Consider the following 27,871-nt stretch of genomic DNA (forward strand, 5'->3'; position numbering starts at 1 on the left):
AAAAAACAATCTTAAAAATGCTCCCTCCCATACCTCCTACCTAACTTATACTTACCTTTTACAGTATGCTCTGCTCACATGATCCCGCAGCTCCTTTCCCCTGCATCAGTGAGCGGCTGCTGCAGGGGAGAGGTGGGAGAGCTGGGCCATGGTGGTTTATGGGTGACATCACAGCTCCTGGAATTCCCAGATGTTTTCAAGAGCTTTATGCCACAGAAGAGCCAGAGCTGGATCGGTTTAAAAAAGTATTGTACACAAACCTTTTTTACAAAAATACAAGGGGGCACATCTGGAGGAAAGGAGATTTAATATCTAAATACAGAAAGGCTTCTTCACAGTGAAAATGTGGAATAGTTCTGTCTAGCTCAGTAGATTTAAAAAAGGCCTGGATTATTTCCTAAATGTACATAACGTTACTGGATACTAACATTTCTAGGTAAAGTTGATCCAGGGATCATCAGATTGCCTCTCGGGGGATCAGGAAGATTTTTTCCCTGCTGGAGCAAATTGGATCATGCTTTGCTGAGGTTTTTTGCTTTCCTCTGGATCAACTGTGGGTATGGTATTGTGTATAAAGGGTTATTAAAAAATAAATGTTTTGTTTTGTTTTCCCCTTTTTATTGGTTGAACTTGATGGACTTTATGTCGTTTTTTTTTAACCAGACTAACTACGTACTTGAATACTGAAACTTTTTTTTTTCATGTCACTTTAATTGCATATGCACATAAGCTGTATTGCTGGCCTTATTGATGATTGTGGTTCCAGCTTTGGGTATATGACCTTGTATGTAAGTACCTCTCAGGCCCCGTACACACGACCAAGTTTCTCGGCAGAATTCAGCCAGAAACTCGATCGGAGCTGGATTCTGCCGAGAAACTCGGTCGTGTGTACACTTTTCAGCGAGGAAGCCGAAGAGGAACTCGTCGGGCCAAATAGAGAACATGTTCTCTATTTCCTCGTTGTTCAATGAGGAAAGTTGGCCCGCCAAGATCCTCGGCGGCTTCAACACTGAACTCGACGAGGAACTCGATGTGTTTGGCACGTCGAGTTCCTCGGACGTGTGTACGGGGCCTCAGATGTGTATTTTGGCTCTTTTCATAATTTTGACAGTCTGCTGGCAGAGGACTGTAAACACCACCTGTGTCTTCTGGATGCAGAAACACACCCAGTTTCTACATAGTAGAGGTGAATGAGCCCAGGTGCATGAGGCCAAACAGATTTTAGGATACAAAAGAAGCCTTTTTTTTGCATGGACTCTATTGTTTGTGTACCCTGAAATGCAGGGGCGGACTGACAACTTATGGGGCCCCCGGGCAACAGGAGATCATGGGGCCCCCTATGTTCCCGCCCACAGTCAAGCCACACCCACACAGAGACCCACCCCCATCTTGCACTGCGTGCACGCCTCAATTCTGGGTCGAACCTGAGATAAACAGTACACAGGGGGCACCAGGGCAAAGCATGGGGGAACCAAGGCAAAGTATAGAAGTCAGCAGGTGACAGGGTGACACAGGGGGTCAGGAGGGCACAATATGTATGTGTGGAGGGCAGGAGGGCATACTACATGGGGAGCAGCAGGACGCATTAAGGGGCACACAGGGGCACATTACCGGTTGGGGGGGGGGGGCACAGTAGGACACATTACATGGGGGGGCAGCAGGGAACATTATAGGGCTAATTACATGGGGGACAGCATGGAACATTACATGGGGCAGGAGGGCACATTATGTGGTACAGCAGAGTATATTACATAGGGCATGAGGGCACATTATGGGGCACAGAGAGCACATAATGGGACACAACAGGGCATATTACATGGGGGGGGCATGAGGGCACATTAAGGGGCACAGCAAAGCACATTAGGAGGGATAAAATCTTAAATTATGGGGCACAGCAGGGCACATTATGAGGCATAGCAGGGCATATTACATGGGGGGCAAGAGGACACATTATGGGGCACAGCAGGGGATATTACATGGAGCAAGAGGGCATATATAGGGCACAAAAATGGCGCACACAGCAGAGCACATTATGGGGCACTGAATGATGCATCACAGGGCACACAGCAGGGCACATCATATGGCACACAGCAGGGTACAGGGCACATCATGGGGCATTAGGTAGGGCTCAGGACAGATCACAAGGCCCACATGAGGGAATTGGGCACACAGTAGGACACACCAGACAGCTGGATATGGGGCAGACAGCAGGCCATAGGGCACAGAAAAGGGTGAGGGGCAGACATTAGGGCATGGGGACACACAGAAGGGCATGGGGGCAGACATCAGGGCATGGGGCAGACATCAGGGCATGGGGGCAAGGAGCAGGGCATGGGGCAGACAGCAGGGCATGGGGCACAGAGCAGGGCATGAGGTAGACATTAGGGCATGGGGGCGCAGGGCATGGGGGCACAGAGCAGCACATGGGGCAGACAGACAGCAGGGCATATGGGCACAGCGCAGGGCATGGGGGCACAAAGCAGGGCATTTGGCAAAAAGCAGGGCATTTGACCCATCTTGTCTACTGACGCTGCTTGATCTTGACATCTAATATATTGATCCCCCATCGCTGACTTTGGCTCTTGTCTTGACTTCGTCCTTTGCTGTTTTGGTACTTCTGCTAACTCCAGTCTAGACTCTGACACTGCTCCTGCCTTCCAATTTGGTATCTCTGCTACAAGGTTGTTGATTGATGACTCTGACTCCTCTTAACTACTTCTTTGATTTGTGCATCTGCACATCCCTGTGCTCCACCTGTGTGCCAGTATTCTGCACCATTTACAGTCTGAGCATCCATAACATCCCAGTAGGCTCTAGAACAGGGCTCTCAAACTGGCAGCCCTCCAGCTGTTACAAAACTACAAGTCCCATCATGCCTTTGCCTGTGGGAGTCATGCTTGTAACTGTCAGCCTTGCAATGCCTCATGGGATATGTAGTTTCGCAACAGCTGGAGGGCCGCCAGTTTGAGACCCCTGCTCTAGAATGTTGTTTGACCACCCAGTGTCAGGACCATGTCACTCTTTGTCCTGCTGCATTACCTTCAAGGGGCATTGGACAGGAGAACCAAAGGAAGCCCTCTCATCAGCTCAGCTGTTACAAGGTATGCAACAACTAAATTCAATGCTTAAACATCACTCTGACTCAGGCTGAAGCTTAGAAATAGTAGTGGGAAAAAAAAGCACTTGTGGGTTTAACCAATCTTATTTTTTTTGTACAATTCTCCTTTAAGGGGGCGTGGCAAGGGGTGTGTCCTATGCCTGCATACTTTTGCCGATAGGTGTCCCTCATTCCCATCTCAGAAAGTTGGGAGGTATGCTCAAACTGATAAGGATCTGTAACTGAGAATTTTGAAGATCCATAGTGCTACAAAGGGTAGAGCTGCTAGTCTCAGAGCTACCTTTAAAGCAGATATACTGTATATCTAACAGGTAGGAGTTCTTCTCACCTCACAGAGGAGTACCCTCAGCATGGTGGTGTCAGTGAAGTACTCACAATGTTTATGCAGGTGTATTTATGGCGACTGTTGCCACTGCGGGTATGTTTCTTGAAGGTGTGAGTGTGGTACTAGATGTGCCTCTACAGATATGTTTCTAGTTGTGTCAGTGTAGTACAGATTAGACTGTCACAGAAACTGCACTGCAGTCACAATGCTTTCATTATTTATGACTCTGACCTGCTTCCTCACACAAGGCAGGTCAGTGTGGATGCCGTTTGTTCTTGGCTATGTCTGCACTGCAATTATGTCTGCTCTGCCTGCCTCCGAGTCCAGCAGCTCCTTCAGACAGTCCTCCGCGGCAGTGACTTATGGCCCCGCCCCCTCAGCTGAATTCCACAGGGGGAGAGGTGGCCGGAGCCCCTTTCATAGTAACTGCAGTGACTGCACTGTACATCCCTGCACGGCTCTGTCTGAGCCATCCATTCACGCCAAGACATCACCCAACTAGCTGTCCAGTCATCTCGGGGTACGGATGGACTTTTTTTTACTGTGTAGAAGCTGATGCTGCTGCGGGCAACTCCAGGGGCGGACTGAGCCGGCCCGAGCCCCCCCCCACCACGGGGCCCTCGGGCAGTGCCCGACTGACCGAATGGTCAGTCCGCCCCTGCTGAAATGATACATTTGTTACACTAGCCATAGATGAATTGTTTTTTCTCTATTAGCCAGCGGGCTATTATTTATAAATGAAAAAAGAACGAAAATTTCTATAATAAATAATAATAATAACATTTCTATAATAAATAATAATAATACAATTTTGCAAAAAAGTAATTTTTCTTCATAAATTTGGCCTAAAATGTATACTGCTACATATCTTTGGTAAAAAAAAAATTTGGTTATTATTTAGTCTGGGTGAAAGTTATAGGGTCTACAAGCTATGGTACCAATTACTGAAAATGTATCAATTTGATCACACCTGAAGTACTGACAGCCTCTCTTGTTTCTTGAGACTCTAACATGCCAGAAAAGTACAAATACCCCCCAAATGACCCCTTTTTGGAAAGAAGACATTCCAAGGTATTTAGAAAGAGGCATTGTGAGTTTTTTGAAGTTGTCATTTTTCCCACAATTCTTTGCAAAATCAAGATTTTTGCATACCACAAATTACACCCCAAAACACATTCTGCTATTCCTCCCGAGTATGGCGATACCACATGTGTGAGACTTTTACACATCGTGGCCACATACAGAGGCCCAACATGCAGGGAGCACCATCAGGCGTTCTGGAACACCCAGACCAATTCTGACAGTCCTCTCCTACATGGGAAAATCATCATTTATTTGCTAGAAAATTACATAGAACCCCGAAACATTATATATGCTTTTTAGCAAAGACCTTAGAGAATACAATGGCGGTCGTTGCAACTTTTTAGAAGAAATTTTGGAAATAAAACAGTTTTGTGCTTTAAAAAAAAAAAAACATTAAAGTTAGCCCAATGTTTTTGCATAATATGAAAGATGAAGTTACACAGAGTCAATAGATACCCAACATGTCAGCCTTCAAAATTGCACACGCTTGTGGAATGGCGCCAAACTTCGCTACTTAAAAATCCCCATAGGTGACGCTTTAAATATTTTTACTGGTTACATCTTTTTAGTTGGAGAAGAGGTCTAGGGCTCTCGCTCTAACGTTCACAGCGATACCTCACATGTGTGGTTTAAACACCCTTTTCATATGTGGGCGGGACTTACGCTTTAAAAAAATATATATTGTTCATTTTACTTTATTTATTTTAGTTTGACACGTTTTTCCCCAAAAATAAATGTTTTGATCACTTTTATCCCTATTACAAGGAATGTAAACATCCCTTGTAATAGGAATATAGCATGGCAGGTCCTCTTTACAGTGAGATATGGGGTCAATACGACCCCACATCTCACCTCTAGGCTGGGAAGCTTGAAAAACAAAACCAAAAAAAAACCATCCTGGCTTCGATCGTAGCGGTGAGTCGGAAGAAGCACCGGAGGGAGAAGGGAGGGGAGACGTCCCCTTTCGCCTCCCGTAAGAACAATCAAGAGGTGGCACAGCCGACATGATTGTCCTTATGGTGTAGAGAATCGCCGACTGAAAAAGAGGATATCTGAATGATGCCTGTAGCTGCAGGCATCATTCAGATATCCCTGCACAAAGTCAAGGACGTCATATGACGGTCGGCGGCAGGAAGTGGTTAAAACGCATTTTTTTTTTCAGAGTATTTTCCGGGTATTGCAGAGTATTGTGCGGGGGTATTGCAGAGTATTGTGCGGGGGGTATTGCAGAGTATTGGTGCGGGGGGTATTGCAGAGTATTGGTGCGGTGGTATTGCAGATTATTGGTGCGAGGGTATTGCAGATTATTGGTGCGAGGGTATTGCAGATTATTGGTGCGAGGGTATTGCAGATTATTGGTGCAAGGGTATTGCAGATTATTGGTGCAAGGGTATTGCAGATTATTGGCGCAGGGGGTATTGCAGAGTATTGGCGCAGGGGGTATTGCAGAGTATTGTGCGGGGGTATTGCAGAGTATTGTGCGGGGGGTATTGCAGAGTATTGGTGCGGGGGGTATTGCAGAGTATTGGTGCGGTGGTATTGCAGATTATTGGTGCGAGGGTATTGCAGATTATTGGTGCGAGGGTATTGCAGATTATTGGTGCAAGGGTATTGCAGATTATTGGCGCAGGGGGTATTGCAGAGTATTGGCGCAGGGGGTATTGCAGAGTATTGTGCGGGGGTATTGCAGAGTATTGGCGCAGGGGGTATTGCAGATTAGTGTGCGGGGGTATTGCAGAGTATTGTGTGGGGGTATTGCAGAGTATTGTGTGGGGGTATTGCAGAGTATTGTGTGGGGGTATTGCAGAGTATTGTGCGGGGGTATTGCAGAGTATTGGTGCGGGGGTATTGCAGAGTATTGGTGCAGGGGTATTGCAGAGTATTGGCGCAGGGCGTATTGCAAAGTATTGGCGCAGGGGGTATTGCAGAGTATTGTGCGGGGCTATTGCAGAGTATTGACCCAGGGGGTATTGCAGAGTATTGGCGCAGGGGGTATTGCAGAGTATTGCCGTAGGGGGTATTGCAGAGTATTGTGCGGGGGTATTGCAGAGTATTGGTGCAGGGGTATTGCAGAGTATTGGTGCAGGGGGTATTGCAGAGTATTGGTGCAGGGGGTATTGCAGAGTATTGGCGCAGGGGGTATTACAGAGTATTGTGCGGGGGTATTGCAGAGTATTGGCGCAGGGGTATTGCAGAGTATTGGCGCAGGGGGTATTGCAGAGTACTGCCATTGGACGGAACGATCACGTGGTAAACGGCCGCTATCAGCGACAATGTACCGCGATCCGTGATGCGCCGGGTCCTGGGGACCCGGCGGTCACGGACACTCCCATGTGCGCGCACCAAGGGGCACGTGGGAGCGCGATTCTGGGAGGACGTCCATGGACGTCCTCTCAGAGTTGAGGAACCGCCTTGTAGCCGTATTTCGGCTATAAGGCGGTGATTAAGCGGTTAAAGAAAACAGTCAGGAACACTATACAAATAACAAAAGCAATATTTAACAATATGTACAGATTAAATAGACTCCCCAATAACTTTTGATGTGTGTGGGATTTTGTGGCTAAAGGGGAACCCCAGACCGGCCTACGATACCTCTAGTACACACCAAGTGAAAAATCAATACCCGTGGTGTGTCCCCTTTAAGAGCAACCGCGGTAATGTCCTGGAGGCAAAACTTTGCGTTTTATTAACTTCACCGGCAATGTAGGAGCTCTGTGGACAATATTTGGATGTGGTATTCTATGAAAAGCAAATGGTAAATGAAGGAACTCCCGTGCTGTCTCAAACTAACTCTAGGGGGCACTGCTGCAAGACACCTGTGAATCTAATTCAAAGAAACATGTAATAATGAGAATAAGGGGGTGGTGTCTGTGCTGTAAAGGGGCAGGAAAGGTGGAAAGCTGTAACCAATGAAGGAAAACACATTAAAATAAATGGTAAGTGTGAAAAATTCCGCTACCACAATAAAACTGTGAAACATGTATCAAAGTGAATGAGTGACAAACTTAATAAATAAATAGGCACAATCTGATGCAAAAAACTGTACACAGTGCATAAAATGAACACACAATCCAAATCATTGAGTCCCAAAAACACAAAGTTCTTACTTTTCATATATTTGTTACAGCAAGTTTTGGACTTAAAGGTTCCTGGGCAAAGCCCCCTCACCAAATCCTGTACAGAGTCAGCGGTCCTCCCCTGAGCAACTGGTACTTCTTTAAAGTGTAGCTTCAGCCATAAAATCTTTTTTTAAGCTTTTCTGAAAACATAGAGAAGGGTTATCGCCCCTGTAACATTTGTTTTGCTGTCTGTGTGCGTCTGTTCAGAAGATTGCACCTCACTTTCTGTCCCAATGACAAATGATTTTTTGAGAATTTGTTTTTTTTTGTGAAACAAGGATTGTGATAAAGCATCAGTGGACAGGAGACACCTTTTACAGAAGAGAATTTCCCTTCCTATGGGTAGATTTCCTCTCACTTCCTGTTGTCTCCTTCCGTTTGCAAGTAGGAGTCGTTTGTAATTTGGATGTTTGAAAGTAGGGGCCTGCCGTATATATTCTGCATAAATTTGGGCCCTAGGTGTTGGTGTTGCCACAACACTGTAAGCCCTCACAGTTAGTCTTGGTGGGCGCTGGAATGCCCTGCTGTGAAATATTAGATCAAGAAGTGTAATTACATGCCCCTGTTGAACAGGGGCAGAAAAATTGGGCCTTAGGCACTGGTGCTGGTGCCACAACACTACAACCCCCACAGATACTCTAGTTTGAGCGCAGCAACGAGCCTGCTGCAAAGTATTGCATCAAAAATTGTAATTACATGGCCCTGTTAAACAGGGGCAGAAAAATTGGGTCTTAGCCACTGGTGGCGGTGCCCAGAACCAACAATGTTCTTACAAGCTATCAGCAAGATCATTGAGGAGGAAAAGGATATTCACTCAGCATAACAGGATAGTCACTCAGCATCAGCATAGGTAGTCTTGAAGGGATCTGACATTTTAAAAAAAAATATTCAGTTACATCAGCATCAGGTGCTTGGTAGCTGGTGGTGATCCAAGCCTGATTCATTTTTATGAAGGTCAGTCGATCGACCGAGTCGGTGGAGAGGTACACCCTGTGATCGGTTACAAAGCCTCCAGCAGCACTGAATGTGCGTTCTGAAAGAACGCTGGATGCAGGACAAGCCAGTAGCTCAATTGCGTACTGTGCAAGCTCTGGCCAGTGATCCATCCTCAAGACCCAGTAAGCCAGAGGAATTTCGGTGGGAAAGGTGTCCAAGTCTGATCTTGCCCCTAGGTATTCCCGCACCATGTAAAACAGATGCTGGCGATGGTTGCTGGAACTGGTCATACCTTGGGGCTGCGGACTAAAAAATTGTCTGAACGCATCGGTCAGACGGCCACCTTCTCCACCGCTCCTTCTGTGACTGACCGAAGCTTCAGCAACACGTTGTCTAGGACCAGGATTTTGTAACCCCCCCAGTCTCTGGGAATGCGTTGCACAGACCTTTCTGAAGATGTTCCATCTTCTGCTCCCTCTGCACTGGCAAGATAAGGTCTGCAACCTTATTCTTGTATTGTGGATCAAGGAGAGTTGCCAGCCAGTAATGATCCCTCTCCTTGATAGCACGAATACGAGGATCCATGTAGTGTAGGTTTTCTGAGGCATTCGGTGTGGAGTCCTCTGGGTCACTCAGGACGACATGATCCCCAGCCACGTACAAGTCCATGGGTTCCTTGGGACTGTAATTGATCCCTTGAAGTCTGCTGCTGATGCTGGGTGCTAGGCTCCACCTCCATGCTGACACAATCCTCCTCCTCCTCCTCGTCTTCTTCCTCTTCCTGTGTGATAGGCAGGCAAGCATGAACACTGTCTGGATAAAGGGGGCCTTGAGAGGCAAGGAAGTCCTCCTCTTCCTCCCTCTGTTCTGCCTCAAGGGCCCTGTCCATTATTCCATGCAGCGTGTGCTCCAACATGTGAATAAGAGGGACAGTCTCACTGATGCATGCACTGTCATTGCTCACCATCCTCGTGGCCTCCTCAAATGGTGACAGGACAGTGCATGCATCCCTGATCAAGGCCCACTGGCGTGGGGAAAAAAAACAAGCTCCCCTGACCAAGTTCTGCTGCCATATTGGCACAGATACTCATTGATGGCCCTCTGCTGCGTGTGCAGCCGCTGCAGCATGCCCAACGTAGAGTTCCACCTGGTGGGCATGTCACAGATTAGGCGGTTCTTGGGCAGGTTATATTCTTTTTGGAGGTCTGCCAGCCGAGCACTGGCATATGACCGTCGGAAATGCACACTGACTTTCCTGGCCTGCTTCAGGACATCCTGTAAGCCCGGGTACCTGCCCAAGAACCGCTGCACCACCAAATTAAGGACATGAGCAAAAAAGGGCACATGGGTCAGTTGTCCCTGTCACAGGGCGGAAAGGAGATTGGTGCCATTGTCACAAACCACCATTCCTGGCTTAAGCTGGTGTGGCTTCAACCACCTCTGAGCCTGCCCCTGCAGAGCTGACAGAACCTCTGCCCCAGTGTGGCCCCTGTCTCCCAAGCACACCAGCTCAAGCACCGCATGGCATCTCTTTGCCTGCGTACCTCCATAGCCCCTTGAATGCCTATGGAGCACCGCTGGTTCCGAGGACACATCAGCACAGGAAGAGGCCACAGAGGAAGAAGAAGAGGAGGGGGTGGAGGAGAGAGGTGTGTCACAACCAGTAGTACCATTTTGGAGGCGTGGTGGCGGAACAACACTAGTGTACCTTGTCCTACGTCCTTCCCAGCTGCCAGCAGAGTCACCCAACCATGAGTCAGCGGTAATATGCACCTTACCGCCCTGTCCAGCGAGGCATGGACATTGCCTTCCACATGGCGGTAGAGCCGGAATCGCCTTCCGTGAGAAAAAGTGGCATTTGGGAACTTGCCACTGAGGTACCGCACATTCCACAAACTCACGGAAGGGGGCAGAATCTACCAACTGAAAAGGCAGCAGCTAAGCTAGCATTCAACCGCTGGGCATGTGGATGGCTGGGAGAGAACTTCTTTCAGCGCTGCAGCAGCTGTACTGATAGTAGATTGCCCGCATGTACTAGGCTGTGACACACCTAATTCTACACCTTCAGTGATAAGTGCAGGCTTCAGAGAGGACTGAGGGTATAGTGGGGTTGGAGATCCCAGCTGATGAGGGGCAAGGGGAGGTCAGCTTTGTTCTTTGGTGTGGGTCTTTGAGGTACGCTTGCCAATGAACTGCATGGCAGGTCGACATATGTCTGGTCAAGCATGTGGTGCCCAAGCGGGTGATGTTTTGGCTACGCAAGATACGCTTGAGATATATGTTGCAAATAGCAGTGGTGCGATCTGATGCACTCGTCTCAAAAAAGGCCCACACCAAAGAACTTTTGGAATAACGCTGAGACACAGCAGCGCCCTGCACATGCGTAGCTCTGCGTTGTGATGCAGTAGGTGTGCTGCCCTTAAGCTGGCCCCTGGAGGGCATCCTGCCTCATTGGAGATGTGCCTGTGCCACCTCCTCCTCTATCCTATCAGGCACCCACGTAGAGTCAGTGACCTCATCATCCCCTCCTTCCTCATCACTGTAGAAAACCTGGCAGTATGCTGCAACTGGGGGAACATGACTGCCATATTGCTGTCCTTCTTGGGCACCCCCTCTCTCTGGGCTCACGTTACTACCTTCCTCTATATGTGTACCATCATCGGAGCCTTCAAAATGCTGCGCATCCTCATGCAGCATGTACCCAACACTGTGGTCAAACAGTTCGGGGGACTCCTCAGGAGGACATGGTGGGGCTAGGGGAAGGAGTGAGTGATGCCATTGAGCAGAGGGAAGAGGACGCCTTGGCAGCTGCTTTGCCAGACAAAGTACCCTGAGCCTGGGTGAGAGAGGATGAGGAGGATGAGGACAGCTTGGTCATACACTCTACCAAGTCTTCAGGCATGTTGCGGCTCAACACGGCCAGCTGCCGAAAACAAGGACGAGCGTGTCCAACGGCCCTGTGCTGATGAGGATGCACCGTGTCCATGACCAGCACTGTTGCCTCTAGACGCAGAGCCTGCTTGCCCTCGTGACTCTCTTCCTCTCCTTGTTGTCCTTCCAGACATACTAATGGCCTGCAGAGGACAAAGCCAGTACACACACCTCGTAGCTTTAGGTGCAAACTGCAGAGGACACAGGCAGTACACATCAAGTAGCTTAAGGTGCAACTGCAGAGGACACGGGCAGTACACACCAAGTAGCTTTAGGTGCAAACTACAGAGGACACGTGCAGTACACACCAAGTAGCTTTAGGTGTAAACTACAGAGGACACGGGCAGTACACACCATGTAGCTTTAGATGCAAACTGCAGAGGACAAAGGCAGTACACACCAAGTAGCTTTAGGTGCAAACTGCAGAGGACACAGGCAGTACACACCAAGTAGCTTTAGGTGCAAACTGCAGAGAACATGTGCAGTACACACCAAGTAGCTTTAGGTGCAAACTACAGAGGACATGTGCAGTACACACCAAGTAGCTTTAGGTGCAAACTACGGAGGACACAGGCAATACACCACTTGAGAATACTGCAGCTAGCACAATCACCTGCCTGCCAGTAAATTAGGAATAGCTGATCTAGCTAAACTATACAGTGTATAAATATATGTACAACACCTGAGATGCATATACTGTATATCCTCTACACACTGTGGACCGGATTCAGAAAGGAGATACGACGGCGTATCTCCGGATACGCCGTTGTATCTCTGAGTGTGCGTGGTCGTAACTATGCGAACAGATAGGAAAAACTGCCGCTCCAGGTGAGCACACCTAAGGCAATCGCTGTCCACTCAATAACCAACGGGTGCTGGCAATGCACGAAGCATGCAAAGGAAGGAATAAATATAGACAGCCGCACTCCAATGTCTAAAAAAGACGTGCCCTTTATTGGGTAAAAATAAAATGCACTACAAAAAACAGCATACAGTGGGAAATAAACAGCTGATGCGTTTCACATTGAACCTCAATGCTTAGTCATAGCTATAAATGAAACAAAAGAAATCAAATATATATACACACAGTGATCTAAAATCCTTGTTTGGCCCGCCCAACATCTGATTGGTTCCAGCAAATTGCTGGAATCTCAAACACATGTTAGAAGGGGCAAATGACGAGACAAACATCAATGCGTAATGAAGTGATAATAAAGTGATAATAAACATGTGAAAAACATGACCAATGTAAAAAAGAGTTATTTAACATTGAATAAATAAAATACAATGCACTAATGGATGAAGAAATGTATATAGTGTACAATATATATGCACATATGTAGTATCCAATATGTAAATATACTGCAGAGGACACGGGCAGTACACACCAAATAGCTGTAGGTGCAAACTACAGAGGACACGTGCAGTACACACCAAGTAGCTTTAGGTGCAAACTACAGAGGACACGTGCAGTACACACCAAGTAGCTTTAGGTGCAAACTACAGAGGACACAGGCAGTACACCCCAAGTATCTTTAAGTGCAAACTGCAGAGGACAAAGGCAGTACACACACTACATAGCTTTAGGTGCAAACTGCAGAGGACACAGGCAGTACACATCAAGTAGCTTAAGGTGCAAACTGCAGAGGACACGGGCAGTACACACCAAGTAGCTTTAGGTGCAAACTACAGAGGACACGTGCAGTACACACCAAGTAGCTTTAGGTGTAAACTACAGAGGAAACGGGCAGTACACACCAAGTAGCTTTAGATGCAAACTGCAGAGGACAAAGGCAGTACACACCAAGTAGCTTTAGGTGCAAACTGCAGAGGACACAGGCAGTACACACCAAGTAGCTTTAGGTGCAAACTGCAGAGAACACGTGCAGTACACACCAAGTAGCTTTAGGTGCAAACTACAGAGGACACAGGCAATACACCACTTGAGAATACTGCAGCTAGCACAATCACCTGCCTGCCAGTAAATTAGGAATAGCTGATCTAGCTAAACTATACAGTGTATAAATATATGTACAACACCTGAGATGCATATACTGTATATCCTCTACACACTGTGGACCGGATTCAGAAAGGAGATACGACGGCGTATCTCCGGATACGCCGTTGTGTCTCTGAGTGTGCGTGGTCGTAACTATGCGAACAGATAGGAAAAACTGCCGCTCCAGGTGAGCACACCTAAGGCAATCGCTGTCCACTCAATAACCAACGGGTGCTGGCAATGCACGAAGCATGCAAAGGAAGGAATAAATATAGACAGCCGCACTCCAATGTCTAAAAAAGACGTGCCCTTTATTGGGTAAAAATAAAATGCACTACAAAAAACAGCATACAGTGGGAAATAAACAGCTGATGCGTTTCACATTGAACCTCAATGCTATTTTTGAATAAATAAAATACAATGCACTAATGGATGAAGAAATGTATATAGTGTACAATATATATGCACATATGTAGTATCAAATATGTAAATATACTCTAAGTAACATCGATCTGAAAAATGATGATGAATTCTATCGTCTAAAAATCAAGCGTGAAGCAGATTTATAGAAACGATATATATATGTGTATGTCCCATAGGATGTTGGTAAATTTTTGATGTAAAAAAGGTTATGTGTAAAATAAAGAAACATAAAAATATAAAAAAATATAAAAAAAATCCTTGCTACATAACATGTAATGTCACTTAGCATAAAAATAAGGATGGAATCATGTGAACAAAAATATATAATATTATAGTATAGGTGAATGAATGTGAAGTGTGTGAAAAGTAAATTATATATATAGTGGTGTGTAATAATAAAAAATAATAATATATTTAGTATTGTGTATATAATTAATGTTGTGATAGTATTAGGAAAGGAAAACATAACAAGGATATTGTATGGTACATCACTGAGGGAATATCGTCCCATAGTTATATATGCATATACTGTATATACAAACAACCAATACTGTATGCTGTAAAGGGAACCGACAAGCGGTAAATAGTGTATGCATAAACATAGACATTAATGTATAAAAAGGGGGAATACCAAAGAATATCTTGAAACATATGTGATTTCCGTATAAAAACTTTTTTTTCATTTAAAAAAAATATATAAATTAAAATAGAATCCTCATAATCGACGTTTACAATGAAGGTAACTAAGTACTATAATGATGTAAAACATCAAAAGCAGCCCAATAAGTGTGTAAATAGAAAAAGCCACCCTGTGGATAAATAACCACAAGGATGGAAAAGGCTTAATAGCCATAGGGCTGACAGAAGCCAAGACACATGTGTATGTAAGTGCAATAAACAGGAACACCATAAGACGAGACCCATAAAGACATCATATGACCTCAACAGATAACGAAAGATATATGTTGTGCATATATGCATGTATATACACACACGTATGTGAAAATATATATGTGCACACATGATGGTGGCCAAAACAGGAAGAGAGATATGGCATAGAGTTATAGAAAATAGGACCCCTTGAAAATGAATGTAGAGTCCAATATAATGACAGTGTATAATTGTAAAACATGTAGATACACACGCGCATAAAAAAGGATAAGTGCACATGTATGGCGCATAAATATATGCGTGACATGGATACTTAATAAGTTGAACAAAATCCGTAAAGTATATGATGGACTAAATATAAAGTAAAAAGGGAGAAAAAATGAAGAATTAGTAAATGACACCAAGAATGGAATTTGGTAGAGCGGCATCTATAAAATAAAAACCTGTTCACTGTCATGGACATAAGGGAAGATGATAAATGTAAAAATAAAAATAAACAAAATTAGATGTCTAAATATATATATCCATGGCAATGGAAAAAAGGGAATCCCTAGGTATAATACTGGCTCTAGATAAAGCTCTGTTAATAATCTTAATAGGGTATCCTCTTTCGACAAATCTGTGTGACATTTCATTAGCCTCCAAAGAAAAGTTCTCAGGTGAACTACACAGGCGTTTGAGCCTGAGAAATTGGCCATAGGCTACTGCATTAATGGTGTGCCCGGGATGTGCAGAGTCTGCCCGTAAAAGGGCATTTCCTGCCGTCTTTTTCCTATAGAGACTAGTGGTAATCTTACCATTAGTACCTGTGAGTCTAACATCGAAATATTCAATGGTCGTAGTCTGTAGGTCTCCTGTAAAACTGAGGTTCAGACAATTGTCATTCAGATAGGCAAGCCAAGTGACCAGATCAATGTTGCTGTCACTGATGATGAACAGCAGGTCGTCTATGTAGCGACAATAAAATGCAGTATCTAGACGGCGGGGAATACTACATCCAAAAATGCGGGACCACTCCCACCAACCCATGTATAGGTTGGCAAGCGAAGGAGAGAATTTAGCTCCCATATAGGCCCCACACTTCTGGAGATAGTAGTCCCCGTCGAACATGAAAAAATTGTGTTTCAAAAGGTATTCCAGAGCCTGGCATATGAATTCTTGCAGGACCAAAGAAAATTTACCTGACTCTTTCAAGAAGGTTTTAACCGCCTCAATACCAACATGGTGGGGAATGCTAAAGTAAAGGCTTGTGACATCACAACTAAATAGCTGTCAGTCCATACAAACTCATGAAGTTTATTAACAGTGGCCCAGATTCAGTAAGCAATTGCGCCTGCGTAACCATAGGTTACGCAGTGCAATTGCTGACTTGCGCCGGCGTAACAAGTTCTCCTGATTCAGAGAACTCGTTACGCCGACTGCAGCCTAAAATCTGCGTGGCATAAGGCTCTTATGCCACGCAGATTTTAGGCTGCATTCTTGCGTTGACCGCTAGGGGGCGCTCCCATTGTGGTCAGCGTATAGTATGCAAATTGCATACTTACGCCGATTCACAATGTTGCGCGGGCCCTGCGTACGCAAGGTACGGAGTTTCCGTACTGCATCTTTAGCGTAAGGCTGCCCCTTCTAATAGTAGGGGCAGCCAATGCTAAAGTATAGCTGCCATTCCCGCGACGTGAAATTTGAATTTCACGTCATTTGCGTAAGTGATTCGTGAATGGCGCTGGACGCCATTCACGTTCACTTTGAAGCAAATGACGTCCTTGCGACGTCATTTGCCGCAATGCACGTCGGGAAAGTTTCCCGACGGAGCATGCGCTCTACACTCGGCGCGGGAGCGCGCCTAATTGAAATGATTCCCGCCCCCGGCGGGATCATTTACATTGCGCGCGCTTACGCCGGGCAATTTTGCCGGCGCACCCTCGCAATTTACGGAGCTACTGCTCCGTGAATCGAGGGCAGCGCAAAATATTTGCGTGGGCGCAGGGCAAAATCGTTGCCCTGCGCCTCCGCAAATATAGCGCAGATTTTTTTGAATCTGGGCCTATGTAACTATGCGACTGATTCAGAGAATCAGTTAAGCATAGATTTCCCTAAGATCCGACCGGCGTACGTGTCTTACAACGTCGTATCTTAGGCTGCATATTTACGCTGGCCGCAAGGTGGTGCTTCCGTAAGGTTACTCAATGAATATGCTAATTAGGTAGATACGCCGATTCAGAAACGTACGTCCCGCCGGTGCATTTTTTTTACGTTGTTTACGTTGGGCTTTTTCCGGCGTAAAGTTATCCCTGCTATATGAGGCATAGCTAATGTTAAGTATGGACGTCGTTCCCGCGTCAAGTTTTTTAAATTTTACGTTGTTTGCGTAAGATGTTCGCGAATAGGGCTGTATGTAAGTTACGTCCACGTCTAAAGCATGACGATTAGCTGTGTAATTTCGAGCATGCGCATTGGGATTTTTTCACGAACGGCACATGCGCCGTTCATAAAAAACGTAAAATACGCGGGGTCACCCTTCATTTGGATAAAACACGCCCACATCATCCCCATTTGAATTACGCGGGCTTACGCTGACACACATACGTTACGCCGCCGTAACTAAGGGCGCAAGTCCTTTCTGCATACGGAACTTGCGCCCAAATTTACAGCGGCGTACCGTATCTGAGATACGTTACGCCCCACCTAAAGATACTTCAAAGTATCTGAATCCGGCCCTGTAACTTTAAATGACTAGCCTGCCTGCTATATATACCTAAAAAAACTGGCACTGTCTCTCTCTCTCTCTCTCTCTCTCTCTCTGTCTGTCTTTAACCACCGCCGCAACACACTACACAAGGCCGACCTGCAGGCGGCCTTTTATAGTGTGGGGCGTGTACTAAACCCCCTGAGCCATAATTGGCCAAGGCCACCCTGGCTTTGGCCAATAATGGCTCTCCGTTTTTTGCACGCTGTGATTGGCCAAGCATGCGAGTCATAGGCCTGGTACACACGATAGGATTGATCCGCGGATACGGTCCGCCGGACCGTATCCGCGGATAAATCCTCTGAGGATTTTCATCCGATGGAGTGTACTCACCATCGGATCGAAATCCGCGCCGAACTTACACCGCGGTGACGTGTCGGGCCGTCGCCGTGATGATGACGCGGCGACGTGTGCGACGCTGTCATATAAGCAATTCCACGCATGCGTCGAATCATTACGACGCATGCGAGGGACGGGTTCGGACGGATCGATCCGGTGAGTCTGTACAGACCACCGGATCGATCCGCTGGAGCCGATTCCAGCGGATAGATTTGTAAGCATGTCTACAAATTTTTATCTGCTGGAAATCGGAAATATCCGCGGATAAATATCCGCTGGAACGTACACACCAGGGGATCTATCCGCTGAAACCGATCCGCTGAGATTTTTCAGCGGATGGATCCTCTCGTGTGTACGGGGCCATAGTGCATGCTTTGCCAATCATCAGCCAGCAATGCACTGCGATGCCGCAGTGAATTATGGGGCGTGACGCGCCATTTGGCGCTAATGGCCCGTAACGTTCGTATTTTGACGAACAGTTGAACATACGATGTTCGAGTCAAACATGGGTTCGACTCGAACACGAAGCTCATCCCTACCTCCCAGCAGGACTCCCAGCACTCCCCCTAGAGGTACAAACTGGCATAAAGCCTGAACCTAGGAGAAATATAGGGACAGCTCTGTTTTGCCACCTTTAGCAGTGGCCCTGTACTCCCTGCTATCTACTGTTACTTGTAAACACAGAAGCATTGCTTCCCAATTTACAAGTGACAACTGACCTCTCCCACCAGCTCTCACAGAATCTCCCTGCCCCTGCAAAGACGGTGTAGACAAGGGTGGCAGAGATGCATGGGCATAGTGTGTTCATGTGCAGGAGTAAGGACATTGCATGCTGATTTTGTGCCTGGATGCCCTTCTGAAGATCCTGCTTCTGCTGTGGGCCTGTGGGAAACGATGGAGCAGCAATAAATACACACTCTGGCTGGCTCCTTGCTAAGATCTGGTGTGGAATTTCTGATCAGAAGTGGAATTTTTGATTACAAGTGGAGAGGGAGTGTTTAATTGTTAACAGGGGAGTGTCTAATTGTTAACAGGTGAGTATATAAGTGTCTGTAAAAACTCCATAAGAGCTGGCTCCTTGCTAAGATCTGGTGTGGAATTTCTGATCAGAAGTGGAATTTTTGATTACAAGTGGAGAGTTAATAACCAGGAGTTTAAAACAAGAGTTAAGACACGAGTCTTCTAAAACTGTAAGTATTATCTTAATCTTCATACAAGTAATTATATTGTAACTGGGAAATGAGTGCTAGCAGGGTTGAAGGTTTTTCTCAGTGCACAGTGTGTCACATGTATGCAAAATTGGTGCAACAGCTCCAAGATGGATACCGCTGTGACAGATGTGAGCAGGTTGCCCTTCTGGAAGCTCGTATTAGAGATCTGGAGGAGCAAGTTGCAACACTGGGTAGAAATGACAACCTTGAAAGGGGTCCTCTGCTCGCTGAGCAAGTGGTCAGTAAGGTTGATGTGGAGGGTGGAGGGGAAAGTCAGGATTATCAGATAGGGAGATGGGTTAATGCAGTTAGAGGGAGTGGAAGGGGCGTGAAGAAAGGGAAGGCCAGTCCTGTATTTGTGCATCAAAACAAATTTGCCAAGTTGGGTGATGATGTGGAGGTGGCAAACACAGAGGTGGCAGCCCTAGATGTTACTGCTACCCCTAACAGCCGGGAGAGCAACCCATCTAGTAGAGGTGGGGAGGGGAGTGCAGGTAGGCCTAGACAGTTGGTGGTAATAGGGGATTCTATAATCAGAAGGACTGATAGAATAATTTGTCGCCAGGATCGCTTCAACCGAATGGTTTGCTGTCTCCCTGGTGCCAGGGTTCGGCATGTGGTGGACCGGGTGGATAAATTACTGGGAGGGGCTGGGCATGACCCAGCTGTCTTGGTCCACGTTGGAACCAATGACAGTATACATGGAAGGTGGAGGCTCCTTAAGAATCAATTTAAAGAACTAGGCTGCAAGATGAAGGGAAGGACCTCCAAGGTGATATTCTCTGAAATATTGCCTGTGCCATGCGCAACACAGGAAAGGCAGGGGGAGATTAGAGAGCTGAATGCATGGCTAAAGACCTGGTGTAGGAAGGAGGGATTTGGGTTTCTAGAGCACTGGGCTGACTTTTCATTGGGGTGCAGCCTATATGCTAAAGACGGTTTGCACTTGAATGGAAGGGGGTCTGCTGTGCTGGGGGAGAGGTTTATGGGAATGCTGGAGGAGTATTTAAACTAGGATTGAGGGGGGAGGGTGAATTAGAATTACATCGAGCAGACAGGTCAGTTAGTGGTCAGACATTAATGGAGAGTGGAATGGGGATAGATGGGGGGAGGGTTATGGCAGGTGACAAGAAAGTTCCCATGTTGCAAACAGCCATTGGAAATAATAGTGCCATTTGTACTACTATAAATTATATGAAAAACACCAGAGAAAAATGTAACAATACATTTAAGTGTTTGTTCACCAATGCCAGAAGTCTGCCAAGCAAAACAGGTGAGCTGGAAGCTCTGATGCATGAGGAGAGCTATGATGTAATCGGTATTGCTGAAACTTGGCTTCAATCCTCACATGACTGGGCTATTAATATTCCTGGCTATGCTCTCTTTCGGAAAGACAGGGTAAAAAGGAAAGGTGGAGGGGTCTGTCTCTATGTGAGAAGTGACCTCAAAGCAAGCGTGAAAGAGAACCTGGTTGATGGAGCGTGTGAGGAGGCTGAAGCATTATGGGTGGAACTGCATACAGATGTGCGTAGTTCAAAATTAATCATTGGAGTTTGTTATAAACCACCCAATGTTAATGAGGAGGTGGAGACTCAGCTCCTTGCACAGATGGAAAGGGCTGCAAGGTCTGGGACGGTGATAATAATGGGGGATTTTAACTACCCAGAAATTGACTGGATTAATGGCACTTCTGGGACAGTTAAAGGACAAAAATTTAAAAACCTATTGCAGGACAATTTTATGGTGCAGTTTATTGAGGCCCCAACTAGGAATGATGCTCTGTTGGACCTGATAATCTCAAACCATGCAGAGCTTATTACTAATGTTCAGATAAAGGAACACCTGGGTAGCAGTGATCATAACATGATTTCATTTAATGTTAACTATAAGCAAGAAATACATACAGGAAATATTAAAACACTAAATTTTAAGAGAGCAAATTTTCCAAGGATGAGGGCTGCTCTCCAGGACTTGGACTGGGAGGGACTATTGGCACATATGAACACAGAACAGAAATGGGAATTCTTCAAAAAGACTGTGTGGAACCTCACTGCAAAGTATGTTCCCATGGGCAATAAGTTTAAAAGGCTAAAAATAAAACCTATGTGGCTCACGGTCAAAGTTAAAAAAGCTATAAACAATAAGAAAGTAGCTTTTAAAAAATATAAAAATGAAGGAACACTAGTGTTGTTTAAATGTTACAAAGAATATAACAGGATATGCAAAAAGGAAATCAAGGATGCAAAAATTCAAAACGAACGACAGATTGCAAAAGATAGTAGGACAAACCCCAAAAAATTCTTTAAATATATTAATAGTAAAAAGGTGAAGTCTGAGCATGTAGGCCCCTTACAAAATAATCTAGAGTGGGTGACTGGGGACAAAGAGAAGGCAAATTTATTAAATGTTTTCTTCAGTTCTGTGTATACAATGGAGCATGGGGGAGCTCATGTCCAAAATGGGGGTGGGAGTGACACAGCCCCAAATCCACAATGGCTCAAAAGTGATATGGTCCAGAAATATTTAGACAGAATAAAGGTGGATAAAGCACCTGGACCTGATGGCATCCACCCACGGATCCTAGGTGAGTTGAGCTCTGTCATTTCAAAGCCACTGTATCTAATATTTAGGGACTCATTAAAGACAGGAATAGTACCACTGGATTGGCGCAGGGCCAATGTGGTGCCCATATTTAAAAAGGGAACAAAGTCTTTACCAAGTAACTATAGACCTGTTAGTTTAACTTCTATAGTTGGGAAGATACTGGAACGTTTAATAAAAGACCACATGGATGAGTTCTTGCTGGAAAAAAACTATTTAAGCAGCAGTCAACATGGATTCATGAAAGACAGAAGTTGTCAGACAAACCTGATTTCCTTTTATGAAGAGGTAAGTAAAACCCTGGACAGAGGCGTGGCTGTGGACGTGATATATTTGGATTTTGCAAAAGCGTTCGATACAGTTCCGCACACACAGCTCATGTGTAAGGTAAGGTCTACAGGATTGGATATATCAGTTTGTAAATGGATAGAAAACTGGCTGAAAGCCAGAATTCAGAGAGTCGTGGTTAATGATTCTTACTCTGAATGGTCCAATGTTATCAGTGGTGTACCCCAAGGTTCAGTGCTGGGACCCTTACTTTTCAATATATTTATAAATGATATTGGGTCTGAGATCAAAAGTAACATTTCTGTCTTTGCAGATGACACCAAGCTATGCAGTGGAATAACGTCCTTACAGGATGTCTCCAATTTACAAGCCGACCTCAATGCTCTGTCTGATTGGGCGACTAAGTGGCAGATGAGGTTTAATGTAGATAAATGTAAAGTTATGCACTTGGGGGCTAAGAATATGCATGCATCATACATACTAGGGGGAGTACAACTGGGGGGGTCTGTAGTGGAGAAAGATCTGGGGGTTTTAGTTGATCATAAGCTCAATAATGGCATGCAATGCCAAGCTGCGGTTTCCAAAGCGAGCAAAGTCCTTTCTTGTATTAAGAGAGGTATGGACTCCAGAGACAGAGATATAATTTTGCCCCTGTACAAATCATTAGTAAGACCTCATCTGGAATATGCAGTTCAGTTTTGGGCACCAGTTCTCAAAAAGGATATAGGAGAACTGGAGAAAGTGCAGAGAAGAGCAACCAAACTGATAAGAGGCATGGAGGAGCTCAGCTATGAGGAAAGATTAGAAGAACTAAATCTATTCACTCTTGAGAAGAGGAGAATTAGGGGGGATATGATCAACATGTACAAATATATAAGAGGTCCATACAGTGAACTTGGTGTTGAGTTATTCACTTTACGGTCATCACTGAGGACAAGGGGGCACTCTTTACGTCTAGAGGAAAAGAGATTTCACCTCCAAATACGGAAAGGTTTTTTCACAGTAAGAGCTGTGAAAATGTGGAACAGACTCCCTCCAGAGGTGGTTCTGGCCAGATCAGTAGATTGCTTTAAGAAAGGTCTGGATTCTTTCCTAAATGTACAGAATATAACTGAGTACTAAGATTTGTAGGTAAAGTTGATCCAGGGTAAATCCGATTGCCTCTCGGGGGATCAGGAAGGAATTTTTTCCCCTGCTGTAGCAAATTGGATCATGCTCCGCTGGGGTTTTTTGCCTTCCTCTGGATCAACTGTGGGTATGAAGTTGGGTGTATAGGATTTTACTGTGTTTTTTTATTTTGTTTTTTGTGGTTGAACTGGATGGACTTGTGTCTTTTTTCAACCTGACTAACTATGTAACTATGTAACTATGTAACTCTGTTGTAGTGGCGGGAGGGGTGGGAGATGCAAATGTGAGGGCTGCGGATATTTAAAGTTTAGAGCTAAGCGAGGGCAGCAAAGCATATATGTTAAGGGGCGGGGGGAGGGTCTGCAGACAGGGCCGGCCTTTGGGGTGTGCAAGCTGTGCGGCCGCACAGGGCGCCATGGACAAAAGGGGCTCCGTGCGACCATCACAGCTCACAAAATTTGAGTCGCAGTCAGTTACTCACATGATCATTACAGGAGTCCGACTCCTACGAGTCACAGCAGCAGATGCTGCCAGGTCCCCCTGCCCTGGGACTGGGTGGAGAGCAACGCATCGGCTGCGGCACCTGAAAAAAATGGCTGCTGCCACACTGCGCATGCGCCACCGCTGCTCGAGAAATCTCAAAAACGCTTGGCTATTCTCGGGCAGACGGTGCATGCGAAGTGGCATCTAAGCGCCGGGCGGGGCCATTTTTAAATGCAAAGCCTCACCGTCCACCGAAAGGTAAGTCACACTGAGCCCCTGGCCCTGCATGCATCTACTTTTTCAGATAAACATAAAAAAGAAAAAGTATTTACTTTTTATAGCCAGCCTACACACAGAAGGGGAGGAGGAAATAAGGGACCTAACATAAGAAAAAAAAATTCTATTAACAATTCCGGTTTCTGTGGCTTTTCCAAGTTAAAACTCATTAAAACATATCTGAGATCATCAATGACTGATAACAGACTAACCTCTTTATCAGTATTATCCATTGAAAGTGATGTATTGAAGACGTTGGACATGAACAACGTGATTGATGAGTTTTCAAAGGCAAAAGCATGTAAAGTTATATTTTGAGCTTCATATTAATATTACTTGTCAGAAGGTGCATTACCAATGTTCCCAAGTATTATTGCATTTGCACATATATTATCTCTAAAAAACAATGGGGTAGATTCAGGTACGACTTGCGCCCACGCATTCTCGATATGCGCCGCGTAAGTACGGAATTTGCGCCCACGCAACTATGCGGGTGACCCAGAAAAAGAGCTAAGCCTGAAATTAGGCTTCTTCCTACGGACGCAGTTTCTCTGCCCCGGCGCATGTAATGTGCATTTTTTGCGCAGGGTGCAACTTGCGCTCTCATTGTTTTCCCTCAGCAAATATGCAAATGAGGAACTAACGCTGATTCAAAAACCTGCGCGTGTGAGGCGCAGTTTGCGCACAAAGTGCGCAAGCTGTTCGGCCAGGGCAAACTTGCACATTATAAAAGCAGGGGCAAGTTAGCAACAGACGTCCACAGGTCAGCTGGAGAGCAACTACAGCAGCACCAATACGGACGAGCTGAGCAAGCAGAGCACCCACACTTTCTGGACCTCACATCTGTGTGCCAACATGCCAGGGGCAGCCATGGTTCTAGCAATACTACTGAGTGAACCAACTCGTAGGAGGCCACGGGAGAGGATATACCGAGTGTGCAGGAACATCTTTGACATGGGGGATTCGGAGGTGTATCGCATGTTTAGATTCAGCCCTGAAATCATCCTGGAATTAGCCACAATCCTGCATGATGACATCACCAGCCAGACACATCGTGCACATGCAGTGGAGCCACTGGTCAAGGTAGTGGCAACCCTCCATTTACTGGCAAGTGGATCTTTTCAACGCACAGGTGGAATTGTGGCTGGGATGTCACAATCCTCCATGAGCAGATGTGTGCACCAGGTTATCCCTGCAATCCTGAGACGCATGTCCCACCACTTCATCAAACCCACCCAGGAGGATCTGCGGCAGAAGGCAGTGACAGATTTCTATCAAATTGCCAGATTCCCACGCACTGTGGGGGCCATTGATTGCACACATGTGGCACTACGCCCCCCCCCCCCCGTGACATAGAGCATATATACTGCAATAGGAAGCATTGGCGTTCAATCAATGTCCAGGTGATAGTGGATGCCCAAGGCCTCATATGGCACGTCCGTGCCAAACACCCAGGGTCCTGCCATGACAGCTTCATATTCCGTCAGAGCAGCATCCCCACCGAATTTGAACAGAACATGTACAGGGACAGCTGGCTGGTTGGTGAGTGACATGGGTGTCAGGTATGACTGTCCCCCCCCATGATGCAGACATCACGAGGGGCACATGCATGACTAACATCCTCCTGTCTTTTCTCTTCCAGGTGATGCGGCATATGCACTGGGACCCCATCTTATGACTCCATTCCGGAACCCCCAAACCCCAGGAGAGGAAAGATATAATGAAGCACACGCACGTACCCGTGCAGTGGTGGAACGCCAGGCGGGTGGCATGGGGGTGGGTGGCGGGTGGCATGGGGCATTGGGCCCTTGGGCAGTGCCCGAGAGTCCCAATGGTCAGTCCGCCCCTGGTGCCGGGCTGAGTTGCAGACAGTCATTGCAGAAGTGAGTTGTGGACAGGTGGGGTGCAGAGGTGAGTTATGGACAGAGGTCCAGAGGTGAGCTGTGATCAAGGAAATGCAGAAATGAGGTATGGATGGGGAGGCAGAGGTGAATTGTGCCCAGATGGTGCAGCATTGAGTTGCAAACAAGCGGTGAGCAGAAGTTAGCTGTTAACAGTTGGGGGCTGCAGAGGTGAGTTTTGGACAAGTGTCTAGAGGTAAGCTGCGGACAGGTTTGGATGGGGGTGCAGAGGTGAACTGTAATTAAGAAAATGCAGAGGTGAGCTTTGAATGGGCGGTACAGAGGTGAGCTTTGGACAGATGTGCACATGTGAGCTTTGAATAAGGGTGCAAAGGTAGGCTTAGAATGAGGGGCATAGGTGAGCTGTTTACAGTGGTGTGCAGAGGTTAACAATGCCCCTTTAATTAAATTGATGTTTAAAAAATCATGCCATAGACCATACAAAGCCCATGTACTTGTTTTGAGTGTAGGGCAACTGAGTGTACAAATGTGTACAGGAACAATTACAAAGAATGGGATTCTGCATGTTGAGCACAGTCAGGCATAGGGAAATTAGATGAAATATGCTCAAGTGTGAATGAGGGCTAAGGGGCTACGAAACCTGACCATGGCAAATCAGTCAGTGTGCCAACACAATCATTTTGTCACACGAAATCTCTCACACTCCCCAGCATATAAAACATGTCTCCATTTTCATAACAAAGGGGAAAATATACTCTGCGTTATGTGTGATGCAAGAAAAGTTTCTTGAGTCAGAAGCAACTATTTCGTAAGACCAAGCCCACATCGATCAGCACCCCTCTATGTGATGTGACTGATGCCATCAGCACTGAAACTTTGATGATATACAATACAATATTTGCAAACAATAGTATGATTACAGACTACAAATAAAGCAACAGTTACACTGGGAAAAGAAACAAGAAAAAAAGTAAAAGAAACAATCAAAGAAACAAGAAAACAGGAAAATTTATGTCAGAGTGTGTGCTGTGTCCATATGGTACCTGCATCTGTCCTTCTGTCTTCCTGCTCTGCAGAAGCTTTTACAGGCTACAGAAAGTCAGCAGGAGAGACATTCCACTCCACTTACTCACAGAGTCCGCCCTGCCTCACAATGCTGCTGCTACATATTCCTACAGCTCATGAATATGAAATCTGCCTTTTGCATCATGATTGTTGGTTCCAGCCTCAGCCTGCCATGCAGAAAGCTCAGATTTATGTACAAAAAAGGCAGTAAGAGTTCCAGAGAGAAGGAAACAGTAGAAAAAAAAGGCTCTGAGTTTAGTTTACTGACTGGGGCAGACGTCAAGGAAAAAGTGAGCAAGAGTTTAAATAGTGTAGTAGGAGATAGAGGACATAGATACTGTAGATAAAAAGAGATGGACAGATAGACAGACATAGAAAGAAAGACATACAGATAGATACAGTAGATAAATATTGATTATTAGGTAGTTGGTAAGGTAGAAAGACACTGGTCTATCCAGTTCAACCTGTTTATAAGTGTGTGTGTTTATGTTCCATATACCTGTATATCATCTTCAGTAAAGAACCCCTTACACAGTTTCACCACTTGCTTACTGGGCACTTAAACCCCCCTCCTGCCCAGACCAAATTTCAGCTTTCAGCGCTGACGCACTTTGAATGACAATTGCGTGGTCATACTACACTGTACCCAAATGAAAAAATGTTTCCCACCAATAGAGCTTTCTTTTGGTGGTATTTGATTACCTCTTCGGTTTTTATTTATTGTTTTAAAAAAAAAAAGATTTTATTTTTTTATTATTATTTTATTTTTTTATATTTTGTTATAACATTTTGCAAACGGGTAATTTTTCTCCTTTATTGGTGTACGCTGATAAGGCGGCACTGGTGGGCACTGAGAGGTGGCACTGATGGGTGGCACTGAAGGGCATTGATAGGTGGCCCTGGTGGGCACTGAGAAGTGGCACTAAAAGGTGGCATTGATAGGTGGCACTGATAGCTGGCAGTGATGGGCACTGATGGGTGTCAGTGATGGGCACTAATGGGTGGCAGTAATGGGCACTGGTGGGTGGCAGTAATGGGCACTGATAG

The 27,871-nt window shown here is 45.8% G+C and overlaps 1 protein-coding gene across 5 annotated transcripts in view; it reads right to left on the minus strand.

Annotated features, from left to right (window-relative positions):
* TNKS1BP1 (tankyrase 1 binding protein 1) overlaps positions 1-26,914 on the minus strand; it is a 411,008-nt gene extending 384,094 nt beyond the window's left edge. For 2 of the 5 annotated variants that reach the window (XM_040320876.1, XM_040320873.1), the window contains exon 1: positions 26,803-26,914. The gene's annotated coding sequence lies outside the window, so the exon portion shown is untranslated. The remainder of the gene's footprint in view (positions 1-26,802) is intronic. The other 3 variants (XM_040320878.1, XM_040320877.1, XM_040320875.1) reach the window with 2 other exon arrangements.
* Between the last annotated feature and the right edge of the window lie 957 nt (positions 26,915-27,871).

Source organism: Rana temporaria, chromosome 8 (assembly GCF_905171775.1).
Source record: "Rana temporaria chromosome 8, aRanTem1.1, whole genome shotgun sequence".
Classification (NCBI taxonomy): Eukaryota; Metazoa; Chordata; class Amphibia; order Anura; family Ranidae; genus Rana; species Rana temporaria.